This window comes from Trachemys scripta, chromosome 3 (genome assembly GCF_013100865.1).
Source record: "Trachemys scripta elegans isolate TJP31775 chromosome 3, CAS_Tse_1.0, whole genome shotgun sequence".
Classification (NCBI taxonomy): Eukaryota; Metazoa; Chordata; order Testudines; family Emydidae; genus Trachemys; species Trachemys scripta.
The window spans coordinates 80,693,851-80,714,214 of record NC_048300.1 but is presented as its reverse complement, the minus strand read 5'-3'; the positions used below and the strand labels follow the sequence as shown (position 1 = coordinate 80,714,214).

The 20,364-nt window shown below is 46.6% G+C and overlaps 3 non-coding genes across 3 annotated transcripts; 2 read left to right on the top strand and 1 right to left on the bottom strand.

The window, feature by feature from the left end:
- Positions 1 to 5,544: 5,544 nt before the first annotated feature.
- On the bottom strand, positions 5,545 to 5,615 carry TRNAG-GCC. Its single transcript has one exon. It is a non-coding gene; the product is annotated as a tRNA-Gly (tRNA).
- A 160-nt stretch (positions 5,616 to 5,775) lies between these two features.
- On the top strand, positions 5,776 to 5,848 carry TRNAV-CAC. The gene has a single exon. It is a non-coding gene; the product is annotated as a tRNA-Val (tRNA).
- A 277-nt stretch (positions 5,849 to 6,125) lies between these two features.
- On the top strand, positions 6,126 to 6,198 carry TRNAR-ACG. Its single transcript has one exon. It is a non-coding gene; the product is annotated as a tRNA-Arg (tRNA).
- Positions 6,199 to 20,364: the final 14,166 nt, after the last annotated feature.

The window sequence follows — 20,364 nt, the reverse complement described above, 5'->3', positions numbered from 1 at the left end:
CAAGGACCTTTATTGTAGATCTGTTTTTGTTTATCCTTCCATTTAGTTTAAACTGAATTAGCTCATGATCACTCGAACTAAGGTTGTCCTCTACAACCAGTTCTTCTATGAGGTTCTCACTATTCACCAATACCAAATCTAAAATGGCATCACCTCTTGTTGGTTCAGCAATTATTTGGTGAAGAAATCGGTCAGCTTTCACATCCAGGAAAATCTTGCCCCTACTGTTATTAGTAGCACTTGTCCTTCAATGTATATCTGGGAAGTTAAAGTCTCCCATGATCACACAATTCCCAGTAGTATTTATTTCAGTAAAAGCATTAAAGAGCTCTCTATCCATATCCAAATCAGATCCTGGTGGTCTGTAACACACCCCAAGCAGTATCCCCGAGGAACCTCTGGTAGCTTTCTTCCCCAAAGTGATTTTGGTCCAAATAAACTCTGTCTTATCTATTCAATCACTTCTAATTTCTTTGCGGTCTACCTCATCATTAATACACAATGCTACTCCACCACCTTTGCCTTTATTTCTATCTTTCCTAAACAGCACATACCCTTCAATACCTGTACTCCAGTGATGATTACTATTCCATCATGTTTCTGTTACCCCTATAATATCTGTTTTCACTTCCTGCACCAGAAGTTCTAATTTCTCCGTTTTGATACCCAGGCTCCTTGCATTGGTGTACAAACATCTGAACTGTTGCTGCTTGTCTTCACCTACATTCCTCACCCGATTGGGTACAGCCATTCTCCTGCCAGAGTTGCATATCTGATAGTGCCGATACCAGTGAAGCTAATAATCTTTCCTCTTAATGTCCATTCTCCTACTCATTGCTGTTCCATTCTCCATTGCTCTATCCTTTCTTACTTGATTTTTCTCCCTCTCAATGTGAAAATCGGAGGTGGAAAATACATGAGCATCTCCCAACATTCTCCTCCGAGTTCCTAGTTTAAAGCTCTTTTAATGAGTTGTGCCAACCTCAATCCCAGAAGTTTATTTCCCTCCTTACTCAGGTGGAATCAATCCCAAGAGAACAGTCCTCTGTCGATGAATGCCTCCCAGCGGTCAGACATCCCAAAGCACTCCTTATAGCAACACTGCCTGAGCCATCTGTTGATCATCATCATCTTGCCTCACCTTCATTCTCCTTTTCTAAGGACAGGTAGAATCCCACTGAAGATCACCCGAGCCTCCATTTCCTTAAGCGTCTTCCCCAGCCTGTCATAGTCTCCTTTGATGTGTTACAGCGAGAATCTAGCTGTGTCATTTGTTCCCACGTGGATGACAATCAGTGGATTCTTTCCTGCTGCCATTAGGATCCTCTTCAGCCTCAGGTCCACATCCCATAACTTAGCTCTTGGAAGACCGCACACCCTTCTGTTCTCCGGATCAGCTCTGGTAACAGGCCTGTCTGTTCTTAGTAGGGAGTCCCCAGTCATGTAGACCTGCCTTTTCCTGGTGACTCTACGGCCTTCCTCCTGTTCTTTCTGGCTGTGAGTCCTCTTGTCTTTTATTCTCCCTTGGAATCTTCTGAGAGTCATCCTGTGTCCTTCTGGGGCTCTGAACTTTGGGGGTGGTGGGTTCCCCCCAACAGTGCCACCTGGAACTGGGGTACCACTGAGCCCTCTGACCCACTAGCCTTGGCTACATTTCACACTGTACTGCTGTGACAAGCTGCAAAGCCCTCCAGCCTGCACTTCCACCAGCATTCATACAGGTAGGGACACATCCAGCTGCAGTTACATGCCGGCTGTCTGTCCAGCCCCTGCAATGAACCAACAATGGAAAGGCTGCAGCTAGGGCAACTCCCAACTCCCCAGGCACGCACCCCTTCTGGAGTATAAACCCAAAGTTATACCATCTTGCACTGCACAGGGAGCTGTACAGCGTAAGCTCATAAAATTCGCCCCCTCCCTCAGTGTGGAGGGGGATATGCAACAGCTTTTTGCCTCCGAGCTAAGATTCCCATACGCTTCAAACCAACTCACTGGTTTAGATAAAGCAAAAACAAGTTTATTGACTACAAAAGAGGTGTTATGTGATCATACGTGATAGCAAAGCCAAGCCGATTACTTAGCATATCAACAAAAAACACAAACTAAGCTTCATATACCAAATAGATTGGATATGATAGCTGATTCCCACCCTAAGAGATGATACAAGCAGACTGCAGATTCTTAAGGGGCAAGCTGCACTTGATTTACATCTTGGAATCCCTGGCCCCAGGTGTTTCATTCACAGACTAGAAATCCCGTTAGCCTGGATCAAGCACTTCCTCCACTTCAGTCTTTGTTCCTTAGGTGTTTCCAGGAGTCTTCTTGGGTGGGAGTGAAGAACCCCGGATGATGTCATTCCCTGCCTTATATAGCTTTTGCATAGGGAGGGAACTCTTTGATCCCGAAGCTTGGTTCCCAGACCACTCTGTGGAAAAATACTGACATCCCAAGATAGAGTCCAGAGATATATGGTCTCATCACATGTCCTTCTAGAGTCATAACAGCCATTACTTGGAGACAGTCTCTAGTGTTTTCAAGAAGGCTCTGCAGGTGGGAGATAAGCTTCTCCTAAGACTTATTGTTTTTTTTCCTAATGGCCCATTGCCCTGAATAGGCCCTTCCCCTCAAACTATCTGGATTGAAAGTATTTTGTCTAGTGGGTGTTACTGAGATGTAACTACATTTGAAATACAGATACTTAGACAATATTCATAATTCCAGATACAAAAATGATACATGCATACAATAGGATAATCATATTCAGCAAATCATAACTTTTTCAATGCCACCTCACATGACTTATCTTGCATAAAATACACTATAATTATGTCATAATCACATCAAAATAATGTCACTGGGAAGAATATGGGGTGCAGTGTCACACTGGGTATCTCCGTTAGGTCTTCCCTTCTTCTTATAGAAGTAGATGCTCTGCTCTTCATCTGTGCTCTCCCACCTTCAGTTACGGTCTGCTGTGCCCCCTCTTCATTTTCCAGCTCAGCAAATCTGTTCCTGAGCTCTATTTCTCCTTAACTAGCCTGTCTTTTCCTCAGCCTGGTTCCTGTAGACACATGCTTCCACGGACCACTTTCCTGCCCAAGCAGACTCCCCATCCCCAGTCCAGCTTGCATCTGCAAGTCTCGACTTCTCCCTTCCTCCTCTTCTTGCCTTTCCTACATTAACTGCTCAAACCCACTTAGAAAGTGAGTCATAGTTTCTACCTGCATCTCTGAACCTCAGATCTTCTCTTCTATTGTAGTCCAAAAGCCTAATGGGGAGAAATTGTCTCAAGTAAAGTGTACTCCATTTTGCTTATTTTGTTAGCCTTCACTTAGTAAGAAGAAAATGTTTTGGTTTTATTCTTTGCTCTATGTGTTAATTATTGCTTTTAGAAGGATAGAGGTGTCATGGCTGCAGTTCTTGCTTTGTGAATTATTTACATTCTTCACTCACACACAAAACAGTATGGCATGCTAACAGACACCAGCATAGATGGGCTGGATGGTTGAGAGGGGAGTGGAGAATCTGAGAGGCACTAACTGTACTATAAAAAATCACCTGGATATGAGATTGATGACCCTTGTGACGTTATTGATATAATCTGGGACCATATAGATCATAGTTGCAACTAAGGTCCTGTAGTGGCATGCAAATCTTGTATAAAGGGGGTCAAATGGGGTGTCTAAGACAAGGTTATGGTTTACTGGTTATGATTATGCTGTCTATATGTGTGTATCAATTTTGTAGTTGAAGTTATAAATATTGGCTCTATACTGTCTGTATTTCAAACTTATGCTATGCTGCTGGGTGACATCCCAGACAAACTGGTGTTAGCTCTGCCTAGCCTGCTTGATGGCCCATTAAGGACCATCAGCTATACAATGGACCCATTGAGAGAAGGCAAATATGCCTTGAGACTCAGCAAAGTTTGCAGGAACTCGCCCATGTGACTCCAGACTCCATTTTGCTGTAATTTTCCACAGTAAGAACAAAGAGGTGTTCTTACACCTGGAAAAGACTATATAAGGCTAATGCCTCATCTCCATCTGGTCTTCAATCCTGCTTCATACCTCTGGAGGAACTTTGCTACAAGCTGAAGCTTTGAACAAAGAACTGAGGACCCATCCCAGCGGGGGATGTATTCCAGAGACTTGATTTGAACCTGCAGTTTATTCCATCGCTGCTGCAAGCCTGAACCAAGAACTTTGCCATTACTGTATGTAATTGATTCCATTTAACCAATTCTAACTCTCATCTCTATATTTTTCCTTTTATGAATAAACATTTAGATTTTAGATTCTGAAGGATTGGCAACAGCGTGATTTGTGGGTAAGATCTGATTTGTATATTGACCTGGGTCTGGGGCTTGGTCCTTTGGGATCAGGAGGACCTTTTTCTTTTACTGGGGTATTGGTTTTCATAACCATTTGTCCCCATAACGAGTGGCACTGGTGGTAATACTGGGAAACTGGAGTGTCTAAGGAGATTGCTTGTGAGACTTGCGGTTAGCCAGTGGGGTGAGACCGAAGTCCTCTTAGTCTGGCTGGTTTGGTTTGCCTTAGAGGTGGGAAAAACCCCAGCCTTGGGCTGTAACTGCCCTATTTGAGCAATTTGTCCTGAGTTGGCACTCTCAGTTGGGTTCCACCAGAACCGCATCGTCACAACCCTAAAGAAAAGGCATATGCTCAAAGGACAAAGGAAGGAGTGGAGCCAGAGGAACAAGATGAGAAACAGCTGAAGGTGTTCCCAGTAACAACCCAAATTACTGCTGATGGGGAGCAACCCAGATTAACAGCTCTGGTGTGAAACAGCAAGGTCCATACACTTGAATGGGAACTTATTACTAGAAAAGAAGGGTATATTGCCTTGGGACTTTGGGTTTGTTCAGCATCAACAGTAGAGCTTCTTATAAAGATGACAGCCAGAGTTCTAGCAGGTGGCACAGCACACAAACACACCTGCTTGGGTCATGTACTTGTGCGGCTTGCACATTTGGTCATCTACCCTGTATATTCCATTGCTTGGGTCACCACCGATGCTCCCTGCATACTGGCTGCGGCCCTTGCACCTATGCTCCTGTCACGGGGCAGCCAACAACAACAATGTGGCAGCCCATACTCGGCGTACGTAGGCCTCCGTTCCCCGCACTCTCCTTCCGAACTCCCATTCAAACTCCCCTGTTTAAAGCTCTGTTTGCTGGCTCCTGTGCCGCTGCATCTGTGCCGCTGCCTGACCAAATTGCCACATATATAGGACCCCTGATCAAGGAAGCCTGAGGCCCTAATCACAGCCCTGTTCCTCTCCCAACACAATAAACCCTACACCAAGTACTAGCAAGTCTGAAAAGTGAGAGGCATGTATTGCAGTGCAGACTTCGCTCTTTGAATAATAAAAAGCATACACAGGGTCAAATGGTCTCTGTAGTTCTACACAAGGTCATTCAATATATAAAAGAACAAATGCAGCTCTCATTGAAATGATGGGCGGGGAGCTGCTGGCGAGCCAAGCACACCAAAAGAGCTGGGGCCCCCGCAAGAGAGGGGCTGCATTGGCCGTGAATCGAACACGGGCCTCCCGCGTGGCGGGCGAGAATTCTACCACTGAACCACCAATGCCCTGTTCCTTTGTGTCTGCAAGCGGAGGCAGTGCTTTCCGCCAAGGGCTTTGGGCAACGCCTGCCAGGCTCCTTCTGCCTCTTGCCAGGGCCGGAGGTGGCCTTCGGGCCAGCCAAAGGGGGCCGCTGCAGCCTCTGTCCCCAGTGGCGGCTGGCCCTCGGTTTCTGTAGTGTAGCGGTTATCACGTTCGCCTCACACGCGAAAGGTCCCTGGTTCAAAACCAGGCAGAAACAGCCTTGCTTTTGCTTTTGCTTTTGCTTTTGCTCTCGCTCCCGACGAAGTGGAGACAAACAGGCTTTCACAAGGTGCGTGGGCCGGTGCTCGGCGCCCAGGCGCGGAATTGCGTCCTCGCCGTTGCTGGTCTGTGCCCGCTGCTGCCTTTCCTCTTGCATTCTCTCCTGCGCTGGCGGGAGAGGAAAGCGGGGCTGAGAGAGAGAGGGGCTGCCCTCATGCTACCGTTCCACCTCTCTTAGGCAGCGCGGCCACACCAGGCAAAAGGCTGTGCCCTGCGGGCCAGTGGCGCAACGGATAACGCGTCTGACTACGGATCAGGAGATTGCAGGTTCGACTCCTGCCTGGCTTGTGGCACGTGCCCCTGCTGCCCATCTGGTGTGGTGGCCCTGCTTTTGCGCCTCCCTTTGACCTCTTTCAAAGAAAAAGCAAGCTCATTGGGCCCTGCACGGGGCTGCTAAAAGCCAGGGCCACAGCCCTTTCGGGAAGGACACTCTCCCCAAGTAAGGCGCACCAGGACAAAGGCACAACAGTCACCTGCCTGACAACTGGGAAGGACACTCTCCTGTGGAGAAAAACAGGCTTTCACAAGGTGCGTGGGCCGGTGCTCGGCGCCCAGACGCGGAATTGCGTCCTCTCCGTTGCTGGTCTGTGCCCGCTGCTGCCTTTCCTCTTGCATTCTCTCCTGCGCTGGCGGGAGAGGAAAGCGGGGCTGAAAGATAGAGGGGCTTCCCTCATGCTACCGTTCCGCTCTATGGAGATCTCTGGAAAGCTTTCATAGATTTGCTCTCTAATCCTTTGTGAAAGGTTTTTCGGGAAGGCTCCCTTATTTCTTTTATTTTTGGTATGACATTTTCTGTTGTAACTACCATATTAACTGTATTGGGATCTTCGCGGTACAGAGTATAGCAGCATACAGCCCAGTTCTGCACTCTCATGATGACATCATCTGCTCCCGACTAGGCTCTTTTACTCTCTGGAGACCGATAGCACATGAGGTTGGCTAGGTGAGATGGTGGAAATTTTCTTTATAATTGCTTGTTCTGCAAACAATAGGGCTTGTGATTCCCCCACCCATGATGATGTCCTGGTCCTTGAAGCTCGATTTCTGTAACATGCCAGTGGTTTGTGTTGCAGAGATTGGTGTTGACCTCAAAATCTGGAAACCTCGGGTGACTGCTACCAGCAGCATTGAGGAAAGGAAGGGTGGGCTTCTTGTGTTCTCTACTTGCCGCACCGACACCTCTAGAGCTGCCTTAGCATATCCTGGACATCGACAGAAAAGATTTCACAGATTATAAGACAAAAAAAGAGAATGTAGAATGACTGTTTCAACGAGATAATGAACACCTCTAGCACAGCTGATACGGAGTTCAGAGCCATTGTCTGAAAAACTGGGCATGGAGAACAATAGAGCATCCCAGGAGCATGAGCAGGCCATGAAAGATGAGATGCTGTAGATTATGAAGGATCAATCAGACACATTGAGGTGTCTGGTTGAGCTTCAAGAACAGTTTGAAGCTAGAGTCTCTCTGCAGCTCCTACACAGTGGCCTGCAAACATGAATCTGTTCCCAATCCCCCTCTCCCAAAAGTTCCAGGAGTCGGGTGTGGGGGAGGTGCAGTATGCCTTCCACTGAACACTGCAGGAAGGTACTAAGAACAAAATGCGGCCATTCGAATACCTTTGATTGGCAAGACTTCTGTGCTTTCACAGACAAGCTGACTTGTTTCTCCCCTCCCAGTTTTATCACACCACTTTTCCAAGGTTAAATTATTTTCTTATTCTTTCAGTTTATGTTTGTGCAATAAAAGTCAATGTTTCAAAAATGAAATACCTTTTATTTATTACAAGCATGGGGCTTTGGTGCAGGAAGGGGAGGTACAGGGAAACTGATGCAATGGCGGGGATGGTATGGGAAAGCACAATGCAGCTAAATGGCACACATTACAGTGTTACATAAACAGGACAGGTGAAATATTATCATGTAAAGCAACCATAAACACATGAAAAGCCCTAGGTTTACAATTTATGATTAAAACTCTACTATCTACACAATATACATAGACATAAAATGTAAAAACTTAAATATCTTAGAAACAGTAGCCAATCAGTTGTTTTAATTGTCATATTTGAATTCAGCACATCAAAATACATAATAAATAGCATATTTTATCTCTGAAGCAGACGACTTCTCAAAAATTGTAGACCAGTGTAATAGGATAGAAAATATCATGTTGCCTCTATATAAATCCATGGTATGCCCACATCTTGAATATTGTGTGCAGATGTGGTCGCCCCATCTCAAAAAAGATATGTTAGAATTGAAAAAGGTTCAGAAAAGGGCAACAAAATGATTAGGGGTATGGAACGGCTTCTGTATGAGTAAAGATTAATAAGACTGGGACTTTTCAGCTTGGCAAAGAGATGGCTAAGGGGAGATACGATTGAGGTCTATAAAATCATTATTGGTGTAGAGAAAGTAGATAAGGAAGTGTTGTTTACTACTTCTCCTAACACAAGAACTAGGGGTTACCAAATTAAATTAATAAACAGCAGGTTTAAAACAAATAAAAGGAAGTATTTCTTCACACAATGCACAGTCAACCTGTGGAACTCCTTGCCAGAGGATGTTGTGAAGGCCAAGACCATAACAGGGATCAAAAAAGAACTAGATAAATGAATGGAGGATAGGTCTATCAATGGCTATCAGCCAGGATAGGCAGAAATGGCGTCCCTAGCCCAGGGGCAGACAAACTTTTTGGACTGAGGGCCACATTGGGTTTTGGAAATTGTATGGAGGGCCGATTAGGCAAGGCTGTGCCTCCCCAAACAGCCAGGCGTGGCCTGGCCCTGCCCCCTATCCGACTCCCCCCCTCGCTTCTTGCCCCTGATGGGCCCCCCCGGCCTCCTACCCCATCCATCCCCCCTCCCTGTCCCCTGACAGCCCCCAGAACCCCAGCACCTGACTGCCCCCCACTGCCCCATCCAACTCCTTGTCATGGAGTGTGGGGGAGTCAGGGCCCTGCACCCCACACTTCATGCAATTCACTGTGACTCTCAGCCAGACAATAAAACAGAAGGTTTATTAGTCTACAAGAACACAGTCCCAAGCAGGGCTTGTAAGTACAACCAGAGCCCCTCAGCCAGGTCCCTCTGGGGGGCAAGGATCTTAGACCCTAGACTTGGATTCCCTGCCTCTTCCCAGGCAGCCCAAAACTGAAACAACAACAACAAAAATACCCCTCCAGCAGGCTCTCTCCCTTTGTCCAGTTTCCCAGGCAAAGGTGTCGACTCCCTGCCCCCTGCCCCTCCTAGCTCAAGTTACAGGCTCAGGTACTGTCCCTCACCTAAAGTCATCCCCTGCTCTCCCATCCCCCATGCAGACAGTTCCAGCAAAACTAAACGACATTCCCAGGTCAATGCACCCCGCTCCCTACTGCATCACACCCCTCCTCTCATTCCTGACTGCCCCCCCCCCAAGGGACCCCTGCCCCATCCAACCACCCCTTCTCCCTGTCCCCTGACTGCCCCCAGAACCCCTGCCCCTGACTGCCCCCCGTTCCCCCTCTCCTTCCTGACTGCCCCCTGGGACCCCTGCCCCCATTCACCACCGTTTCCTGCCCTGTGACCATCCTGACCCCTATCCACACCCCTGCCCCCTGGCTACCACCCCGAACTCCCCTGCCCTCCATTCAACCCCCCCCCCCGCTCCCTGCCCCATTACCACGCTGCCTGGAGCACTGGTGGCTGGCGGTGCTACAGCCGCGCTGCCTGGCTGAAGCCAGCCACGCCACCACACAGCACAGAGCACTGGGTCAGGCTGGGCTCTGCAGGTGCGCTGCCCCAGGAGCTCACAGCTCCGCCACGCGGAACATTGTGCTGGCGGCGCAGTGAGCTGAGGCTGCGGGGGTGGGGGGACAGCAGGGGAGGGGCCGGGGGCTAGCCTCCCAGGGCAGGAACTCAGGGTCCGGGAAGGAGGGTCCTGCAGGCCGTATGCGGCCCGCGGGCCATAGTTTGCCCACCTCCGCCCTAGCCTCTGTTTTCCAGAAGCTGGGAATGGGTGACAGGAGATGGATCACTTGATGATTACCTGTTCTGTTCATTCCCTCTGGGGCACCTGGCTCTGGCCACTGTCGGAAAACAGGATACTGGGCTAGATGGACCTTTGGTGTGTTCTTATGTTATAGTGGGGGTGCTGAGAGCCATTGAACCAGACTGTAAACCCTGTATATAATGGAAACCACTTCAAGTCAGGGGGTGCTGCCGCACCCCCCGCACCCATACTTCCAGCACCTATGCATGGGAGCAAGGATCCTGGGTCTCCCAGGATCACTATTGGCATTTCAACATCATCAGTGATTATTTTGCGATCTGGAAAGAAAGTCCCCGATTGGGAGCTTTCTGAACAGACCAGTCTTCCTAAAGATGTGCCCGTCTTGCACCTTTCCTGACCATCCCACACTGATGTTGGTGAAACACCCCATGATCCACTAGAGCAGGGGTCGGCAATCTAGGGCATGCGTGCCAAAGACCGCACGCGAGCCGATTTTGAGTGGCACGCAGCTCCCTGCCGCGGTCCCGGCCCCCAGCCCCACTCAGCCTCCCCGCCCACCCCTCTCCCCTGCGGGGGCAGGAGGCAGAAGCTTGGTCCTGCGGCAGCCAAGCTTCCCCCCTCCCCCGCTTCTTCCCCCAGCGTGGTGCTTTCCTGCCCCTCCCTGCCACCGATCAGCTCATGGCCCTTGCGAGGGGAAGGGGAAGGAGTGGCAATGTGTTCGCTGCTCCGTAGAGGAGGCAGAGAAGAGGTAGGGATGGGGCCTTGGGGAAAGGGGTGGAACAGGACATATCCCTTCCAGCCCCCTGCCATGAGCCGCTCAGGGCAGGGGGCTGGGAGCACCCCCACGAGCCGAGCACCCCAGACCTCTGCCCTGACCCTGAACCCCCCCCACACACACCCAGCCCCCTGCCCTGACCCCTGACCCCCCCCCCCCCCACCCCCAGCCTTCTGCCCTGACCCCCCCCCCATACACACCCTTCTCTGGGTGATTCCACACAAACCGGTAGCAGTCTGGCATTGCCAGCTTTCACAGAACTATCGCCACTCGCTTCTCCACTATCAGAAAAGGTCTCATGTTAGTATTGCTGCACTTCTGGGCTGGGAAAAGCTCTGCACACAGTTCCTGGAAAGTGACCTTCCACATCTGAAAGTTCTGTAGCCATTGCTTGTCATCCCATAGCTGCATAAGGATGCAATCCCATATCAGTGCTTGTTTCCTAGGACCAGAAATGGTGCTCCACAGCGACCGGGAATTGTTTCATTCGATGGCTTGCAACAGGGCTGCTTCAATGACATTGCAATGTTCCACATGGCAGCTCCTGTCTCAGCTCTGGAAATACTGTAGGATAAGGCATGAGGTGATTGTAATGCTCACATTAAGAGTACACAGCTGAGCGGGGTCCATGCTTCTCAGGCTATGGCATATGCGCAGCTAAGGTGTGAAAAAACATGGGTTGTTTGCCGTTGATATCAGGGGAGGGAGGGTGGAAACTGCATCATGGGAGGTCAAAGCCATGTTCCCATTTCCCCCTGCGACAATGTTTTGGTCCCATGAGGCATTGCAAGTCCAACCCCAAACTCCCTGCAACTAGTTGCACTGCTCCACCGACACAATGAGTGTGATGTGGACATGCCCGACTGACTTAATTACTGCAGTGGCTGGATGACGACTTAAATCAAGTTGACTTATCTTTGTAGTATAGACATGTCCTTTGTTAAAAATGTTATTTCCCTTGTGACTCAGTTTTAACTATGGTTTAGTTCAGGGGTCCCCAATGCAGTGCCTGTGGGCGCCATGGTGCCTGCCGGGGCATCTCAGTGCGCCCGCGTACTGGCCGGCGGGGGAGCATCCGCCGAAATGCCGCCGAGAAGCAGCGTCATCCAGAGGCATCGTTGCCAAAATGCTGCCGATTTTCGGCGGCATTTAGGCAGCAACACCTCTGGATGACGCTGCTTGTCGGCGGCATTTCGGCGGCGATGCCTATTGACATTGCTGCTTATCAGCGGCATTTCGGCGGATGCTCGTCCGCCCCCACCGTCCTCCATGGCTCGTCATCTGGCGCCTGCCAGACAAAAAAGGTTGGGGACCACTGGTTTAGTTTATCACAGCTCTATAGGTTTTGTCCTACTCTTCTGTGATTAATCTTTCCAGTATTTTCCTGAGTGCTGCAGTTTAGCTTTGCCAGCTTTCTATTTCCTGGATCTCCCCTAGATTCCTTTGTGAATAAAGGTGTTATATTTGCTCATATTTTCAGCTCTTTGGGATCTTTCTTCTTTCTAAAGGAATCTGATATGGAGGAATCTATATTGTTAAAATGAAGCAGAGTGCTTTTGTAGTAATTTTTTCTTCATTATATCTGGACATGCACCAGGTTTTTCTAACAGTCCTTGCAATTTTAGATGAGTTGGAGGTCTGGTTTTCCTTTCTGTGGTCTCTCCTTCCCTGCTTTCCAGACCGACTTGGCATGTAAGCAGCAAAAGTTTACAGCAAGTGCCAACACTCCCACAGATTGTGCTTAGAAAGACTATAAAAGCTTTTAAGAAGGCCTATGAAAAGCTGGAGTGGTTTTTTTTAAAGCAGGTGATAACATGTATCAAGGATCATTTGCACAGTGCTCATTGTATTTAAATGGTAGCAAAGTGCACCCTTTATAAAAGCAAGGTTAGATCTTGAGCTGTAGTCTTAAGTTTCCAAATCTAGAAAAGGCAATGCCTGTGCCAACTTGAGAAAACCTTACACTCCACCAGTGATGTGCTGCCAATATTTTAACAAGGGACTTAAAAAAAACTCCAAACATTTCTCTTACCCTGTGACAAACCACATGCACCAGGAGTTTGCGTGTTTGCACAGAGAACTGGTGAAGAACTGGGGAATCTGTTCATTTTTCTTCCCATATGAACAAAACTGCCTTGTTTGAAACCATAACCGAGAAGGGACAGCACCACAAGACTAGCACATCTAGCTTATTGGCAGCAATGTAGTGTTCAACTTGTGCAACCTGAAGAGGTTATATGTGTGTATACGAAGACCTTTTATGAGGGTTATAATTAATTTTGGTGAACTTGCTTAGGTATAATCACTAAGAAGTAAGTACTCATAAGAAAGTGATTCTCATTCAAGAGAGAGATTCAGTCAGAATGGGCTTCACTGATATATACTCACCTCCTAACATAAATTGTAAACCAGGCATTTCTCCAAGGGCTAATTCAGACAAACAGAAAATACTTACCAGTAATATATTTCAATTGTCTTCAGTGCAATGCAGTAACTGGAAACAAAGAGGAGAACCAACATCATGTAGTCAGCCAGCTCTCTGAGTACCATCATACGTGATCCATAGCATTCAAAACTTAGACAGATTCCAATTACTAGCAACTGGAGTAGGGTGACCCGATAGCAAGTGTGAAAAATCGGGACAGGGTGTGTGTGTGTGGGCGGGGGGGAGGCAATAGGCAATATCAAGACAAAGCCCCAAATATCGGGACTGTCCCTATCAAATCGGAACATCTGGTTACCTTAAACTGGAGCAATGTAAATAAGTGCTTCTATGAATAATAAAGCTAATAATGATTGCATTTAATATCACTAGGAACCAAGATGCAATAATTTTATACTGGAGAAAAAGTACTGGAACAGCCTTAGACTGAAAATAATTTCTATTTCAGAACAGCTGATCCTGATCTAGTCAACCAGACAAATGAGTATCTGTCAAATGGTAAGTGAGACTAGACTGTCACCAAAGAGGCTAACCTCCGTTCTCCTTTGCAGCATCATCCTCTGGCGTCAGATAAACTCCTGAACCACATTGATGGTGATTTAAAGTTATAACACCTTGGTATGTGGATAACAATATAGCTTCTATCACTGAATTAATATCTCATAATGAAACCTGCATAATTACTCATTGTGCTTTCTTGGTTGATTTATTTTACCCTAAAAGTTAACTCCCGCACCATCCCCAGCAATTGTGGGGTATTATTGGCACATGCACTTGGCAAAAAATATAGCCTATCAAGATGGAAAATAATCTGTCCTTCTTTATTGTTTCAGCTGAATGGTGCAGCTATTAATCCTACCATGGCATTGCCAGTTCATCTATGTGCTGGCATATACCCCACAGACTAACTTCCATCAATGGAAAAGGGGTGACTTCATGTTCAAAATCTTTTTGTATTAGCAGATCCCAGTGTGGTTTCCAGGATTTAACAGCTGGGTATGGTGAAAAAATTGCTGTCTTAGAGAAAGTGGGAAACTGTCTCAATCATTCTAACATATGCCCAGATGCAAGGAATTTTAAATTTAATATACTTTACCAGGGGGTCAAATTGTGCTCTTCCTATGGGCATAAGTCAGAACCAATTTAGCCCTAAAGATGCAATGATCTGGTGCATTTAAATGGCCAAATTCTTCTCAGTTGCACCCATGTGTAGAAGAAGGGACTCACTGCTGAGGCAACCCCTAAACGCTGAGCTTTCTACACCAGCTCTTTCTTCTCTAGCAGCCCCTGCTGACAGTCACTCTGATCTCGTGGTGGTTGGCCTCTTTTCGTGACTCACCAGGTCATGCTTTAGTTCCTCTCCTTCTGGCATAACAGAAAGTCCAGCAGAAAATCCGGTGTCCTTACATCTGATCCTCAGACCCCACTCTCAGCCCCCAGGTCCTTACAAATCTTTCCAATCATCCTTATGCCCTGAGGTCAGGGGCTTCATGCCACCTTCCCGCTGGCTGGTTAGGAAAACCAGGCCCACCCTCTACACCCTCAGCCCCCAGTTGCTTTCCGCACCCGGCTCCAGACTGCTCCAACCCCAGCCCCAGCTCCACTGTTCTAGCTCCGGCTCCATTCTGGCTCAGCACTGATGCTGCTGCTCTGCCTCCAGCCCCCTGGGCTGCTTCTCTTGCCCCTTTGGCTGCAGCCCTGCTCCCAGCACAGGATCTGCTCCCTGGGCTGCTTTTCTGGCCCCTCTGGATCTGGCACAGCTCTGCTCCCCAGCTCAGCTTGGGCCCCTGCTTTCTCCTTATCTCGGCCCCACTCTGTCTGACCCAGGCAATTCCAGCTCACATGGAGGAGGACGGGACCCCCTGGCCTCCAGACTCCCTGATTAGCCTGCCCACCCTGTCAATCAGGCTGACATGGAGCATTGGCCTCTCCCCATTGTTCCTGGGGACTGTCAGTCTCAGGGTCCCTGATTTCCCATCGACCCCTCCCCTTTTAGTGCTGGGAGCTAGCCAACCAAAACACCCCCACTGAGTTTTAGTAAGGGGACAATAGTCCCCTTACACATAGGTAAAAGAAAGGGAGTGGGCAACTGACCAAAAGAGCCAATGGGCCATCTAGAACTTTTTAAAATTGGGAAAAAAAACTTCCCTTTGTCTGTGTGTTGTGGTTCTCCAGAGAGAGGGGACAGAGCAGAGACCGGGCTGGGACTATGCTGTAAAAAGCTTTTTGTCAGGTATGGAACTCATCAGATTCTACCTAAATCCTACTCATAAATCAGAAAATGTCTAGAAAGACGTGATTAGGTTTATTTCTGTTTATTTCTTATTAGCTTGTGGACTCCTCTGTGCTAACCCCAAATGCTTTTTGTTTTGCTTGTAACCTTTAAGCTGGACCTCTAGAAGGTTATTCTTGATGTTTAATTTTTGTAAGTGGGTTTTTAAATCTAGCAAAAGCCTAAGTTCCAGATGTATTTTCTTTTTGTTTTTAATAAAATTTACCTTTTTAAAGAACAGGATTGGATTTTTGGTGTCCTAAGAGGTTTGTGCATGTTGTTTAATTAGCTGGGGCAACAGCTAATTTCCTTTGTTTTCTTTCTCAGCTCTTCCCCGGGGGCGGGGCGTGAAAGGGCTTGAGGGTATCCCACAGGAAGGAATTCCCAAGTGCTCCTTCCTGGGTTCCAAGGGGTTTTGCATTTGGGTGGTGGCAGCATCTACCCATCCAAGGTCAGAGAGAAGCTGTAACCTTGGGAGTTTAATACAAGCCTGGAGTGGCCAGTATTAAATTTAGAATCCTTGCCGGCCCCCACCTTTTGTACTCAAAGTGCCAGAGTGGGGAATTAGCTTTGACAGGGTCAGACACAGGAGCTTGCTCCAGTTCTGTGACTTCCACGTATCTTCCCCGCTGGGCTTCCTCCTCACCCTGAAGACGACTTCTTGTTCCCCACTGGTCTCTCTACTACCAAGAGTGATGGCAGATTTCTTCTCTTTGTCCCTGCACCCTCTCAAACTTTAGTTCAAAGTCCCCTTAGGTTTTACTGCCTCCTGGGTTTCACTGCTTCTGGCTTCCTCCTGGCTCAGGACAGTCCACCTCTAGCCCCAGGCTTCACTGTTCATGGCTGCCCAGGCTTCCTTGAGGCTCAAGACCCACTGCTCCAGGCTTCTCTCTGCCTTTAGCCCAATGGAAGAAACTCCCAGCTCTCTCTCTCTCTCTCAACTTGGTCTTGTCCCTGGCCTTTTCCCCACTGCCCTGTTCGCCTTCCTTTATGAAGACTGTAACAATGCTGGCTTTGGTGGGACACAACTGAGATTGTCAATTCAGGACAAATTGCTTAGAGCAGGGCAGTTACAGCCCAAGGCTGGGGTTCCTTTACCATTAAGGCACACCGAACCAGCCAAACAGAGAGGACTTTGGTTTTACCCCACTGGCTAACGATAAGTCATACAAGCAATTCCCTTAGACACTCCAGTTTCGCAGTATCACCACCAGTGCCACTTGTTATGGGGATGAATGGTTATGAAAACCAATACCCCAGTAAAAAGAAAAAGGTTCTTCCAATCCCAAGGGACCAAGCCCCTGACCCAGGTCAATATACAAGTCAGATCTTACCCACAAATCATGCTGTTGCCAATCCTTTAGAATCTAAAATCTAAAGGTTTATTCATTAAAAAAAAAGAAATATAGAAGAGAGCTGAAATTGGTTAAATGGAATCAATTACATGCAGTAATGGCAAAGTTCTTGATTCAGGCTTGTAGCAGTGATGGAATAAACTGCAGGTTTAAATCAAGTCTCTGGAGTACATCCACAACTGGGATGGGTCATTCAGTCCTTTGTTCAGAGCTTCAGTTTGTAGCAAGGTTCCTCCAAAAGTATGAAGCAGGATTGAAGACAAAATGGAGAGGTTTCCAGGGCTTTTTATATTCTCTGCCCTGTGGAAGGACACCCCTTTGTTCTTACTGTGGAAAATCACGGCAGCAAGATGGAGTTCGGAGTCACATGGGCAAGTCACATGTTCGTGCATGACTCAGTTTGCAGGCCGACGCCATTGTTTACATGTTAGTTTGAATGTTTCCAGGAACGCTCAGATGTGGATTGGCGTCTGCCAAAGTTCACTGTTAAGTGTTTCCTGATTGGGCACTTACCTAGAATATTCCTTTCTCAAGAATCTGACCAAATGCTTCACTGAGGCTACTTAGAATCAAAACACATTGAGATACAAGTACATAGCCAATATTCATAACTTCAACTACAGAAATGGTACACACATACAGATAACATAATCATAACCATCAAATAATAACCTTTTCGTAGACACGTCACATGACAACCTTTGTACAATATTTGCTGCAAATATATAACAGTGGTTGCAACAATGATCTATACAGTCACCGTTTATGTCAATGACATCACAAAGACCCAGGTCCTTCTCAGCTGTATTTGATCACCAGTTAGGCCTGACACCAGTCCAAGTGCAACCAAGTGGCTGAAATGGGCTCAGGATCTTGTTATCCAGTGCAGGGTTTATACACCCTATCACACCAGGCAACCCCATGGTTGCATGAGTATAACACACATTAGAACTTGGCCCAAAGGCTACACAGTTATCATAGATTTTAAGGCCCGAAGGATCACTAGTCCTTACCAGCATGAATTGCTTACTACACATACCTGTTAACAGTAACCAAACATAATGCAGTCTTGTTTATCCTCTGGAAAGCTGTCCTCAAGTGATCTCTGCCGAGGTGGCAAAGTTCTTTTGTGGAGGGACCAGAGATGCCTAGGTCCCTAACACCATTTCAGTTGGACAAATCGTTGGCAGAACCTGTGTAATTTTCCTTTTCCATTCAGAACCAACATTTTGGGAGAAACTGTACTCTCCCTTACGAGCATCATCATGGAATGAATTATTTCTTGTGATCTTCTGGAGTTCTGTTTGGGGTTGGGTTTTTCATGAGGGATTGTCATCTGAGGTGCTGCATTCCTATTCCTGAAGCACCATACTCTTCTAGTGTAGAATCGGACATTGCTATCGATCTGCCTTTGCCTTGATTATTCATTAATGCTATATTACACAAATGGAGGAGCAGTCTGCTCTTCCAGTACTAGGCAACACACTAAATATGTCTCGGACATGCATTTATTTTAGTGCTAGGTTCTACCCCCTTGTATAGGGCATAGAGGCAACAAGGGTTGGTCTAAAAGTGTACACAATTAAGTCCTCTCAATCTTGACGTGTGGGAATGATAAGATAAAGGATAATTAATTTTTAAAACATCAGAACAACTTATGCATGTTTTTTAAATTCTCTGTTTAAGTAATATTCCATCTTAATGAGCATGTACATGGATGTAGAGTAAAAAATGTCTTTTACTCTGCAAAATAGTCCACCCACCAGGATAAGCTTCTTTCAACCAAGAGCCTAGCTACTATATGAAATTTATACTCACACTGGCAAATACATTGCTAACCTCTTCATCCCCATAGTCTCCTTAGGTAGACCTGGCATTATAGATATATATGTAATTATTGTATCTTTGTCTTGTGTGTGCTGTGTCCTTTAAACCATCAAGGTCTTGGTAAAGATGACCATTTTGTGTTCATTTCAGGGAAGACTGTCTCAGACGCACACGCTGTGTGTTCTCTTCTGAAGATTTTATGTTAACATAAAGAATGATTGTGATGGGTTGGATCACAGAAACCCCCTCTGGGACTGCCACCTGATGTGCCAAGGCTACCTCTGAGCCTGGTTTTCCTGGCAGCTTGGGACTTCAGTGTCCTGCCTGGTTTGAGCCAGACATGCTAGCCTGCTACAAACACAGACCCAGGTCTGAACCATGTCCCCTAAAAGCTGCAGGCTTAACTGAAAACAGCTTAAGAATTGTTCCTGTCTCCGACACTCAGATGCCCAGCTCCCAATGGGGTCCAAACCCCAAATAAATCCGTTTTACCCTGTATAAAGCTTATACAGGGTAAACTCATAAATTGTTCGCCTTCTATAACACTGATAGAGAGATATGCACAGCTGTTTGCCCCCACCCACCCAGGCATTAATACATACTCTGGGTGAATTAATAAGTAAAAAGTGATTTTATTAAATACAAAAAGTAGGATTTAAGTGTTTCCAAGTAATAACAGACAGAACAAAGTGAATTACCAAGCAAAATAAAATAAAACATGCAAATCTAACCTGATACAGTAAGAAAGTGATTACAGATAAAATCTCACCCTCAGATGTTTCAATACACTTCTATCACAGACTAGACGCCTTCCTAGTCTAGGCACAATCCTTTCCCCTGGTACAGCCCTTGTTCCAGCTCAGGTGGTAGCTAGGGGATTTCTCATGATTGAAGCCCCCTTTATTCTGTTCCATCCCCTTATATATATCTTTTGCATAAGATGGGAATCCTTTGTCCCTCTCTGGGTTCCCACCCCTCTTTATAAATGGAAAAGCACCAGGTTAAAGATGGATTCCAGTTCAGGTAACATGATCCCATGTCACTGTAAGACTTCAAGCCCTCATTCCTCCCAGCCTGATTCACAGGAAGGCCTGAAAGTAAACAGAGCCATCCACAGTCAATTGTCCTGGTTGATGGGAGCCATCAAGATTCCAAACCACCATTAATGGCCCACATTTTGCATAACTACAATAGGACCTCAGAGTTATATTTCATATTTTTAGTTTTAGATACAAGAGTGATACATTTATACAAATAGGATGACCACACAGTAGATTATACGCTTTGTAATGAAACCTTACAAAAAACCTTTTGCATGGAAGCATATTCCAGTTACATTATATTCACACTCATTAGCATATTTTCATAAAATCATATAGAGTGCAATGTCACAATGATACCAAAGGTAATTCTAATGAAAGTATCTGTTGTTCTTCGTATATGGAAAATATATAATGACAAAGAGTGGCATTGGTAACACAACTGTTACAGGAAACAACAACAAGTGCATGGCAGCATGTTAATAAAAGGCTGGATGAAGAATAAAAAACATACAACAAATCACTTGAGAAACAAACTCCATAGGAAATTTAAAGCAGACTCATGGTGCATATGGAAGCTGCCTGCCAACACCCATGGTTTTAAGTGAGAATTACTTGTGTCACATTTTCCACTGTCTCTTTAAGCATCATCATCTTTACCACCATCAAATCTCTTAAAGAGCCACCAATGTCTACACCGGTTACACTGGCAAGGCAGGTGTAACCCATACAATGTGTTAGGTTAAGAA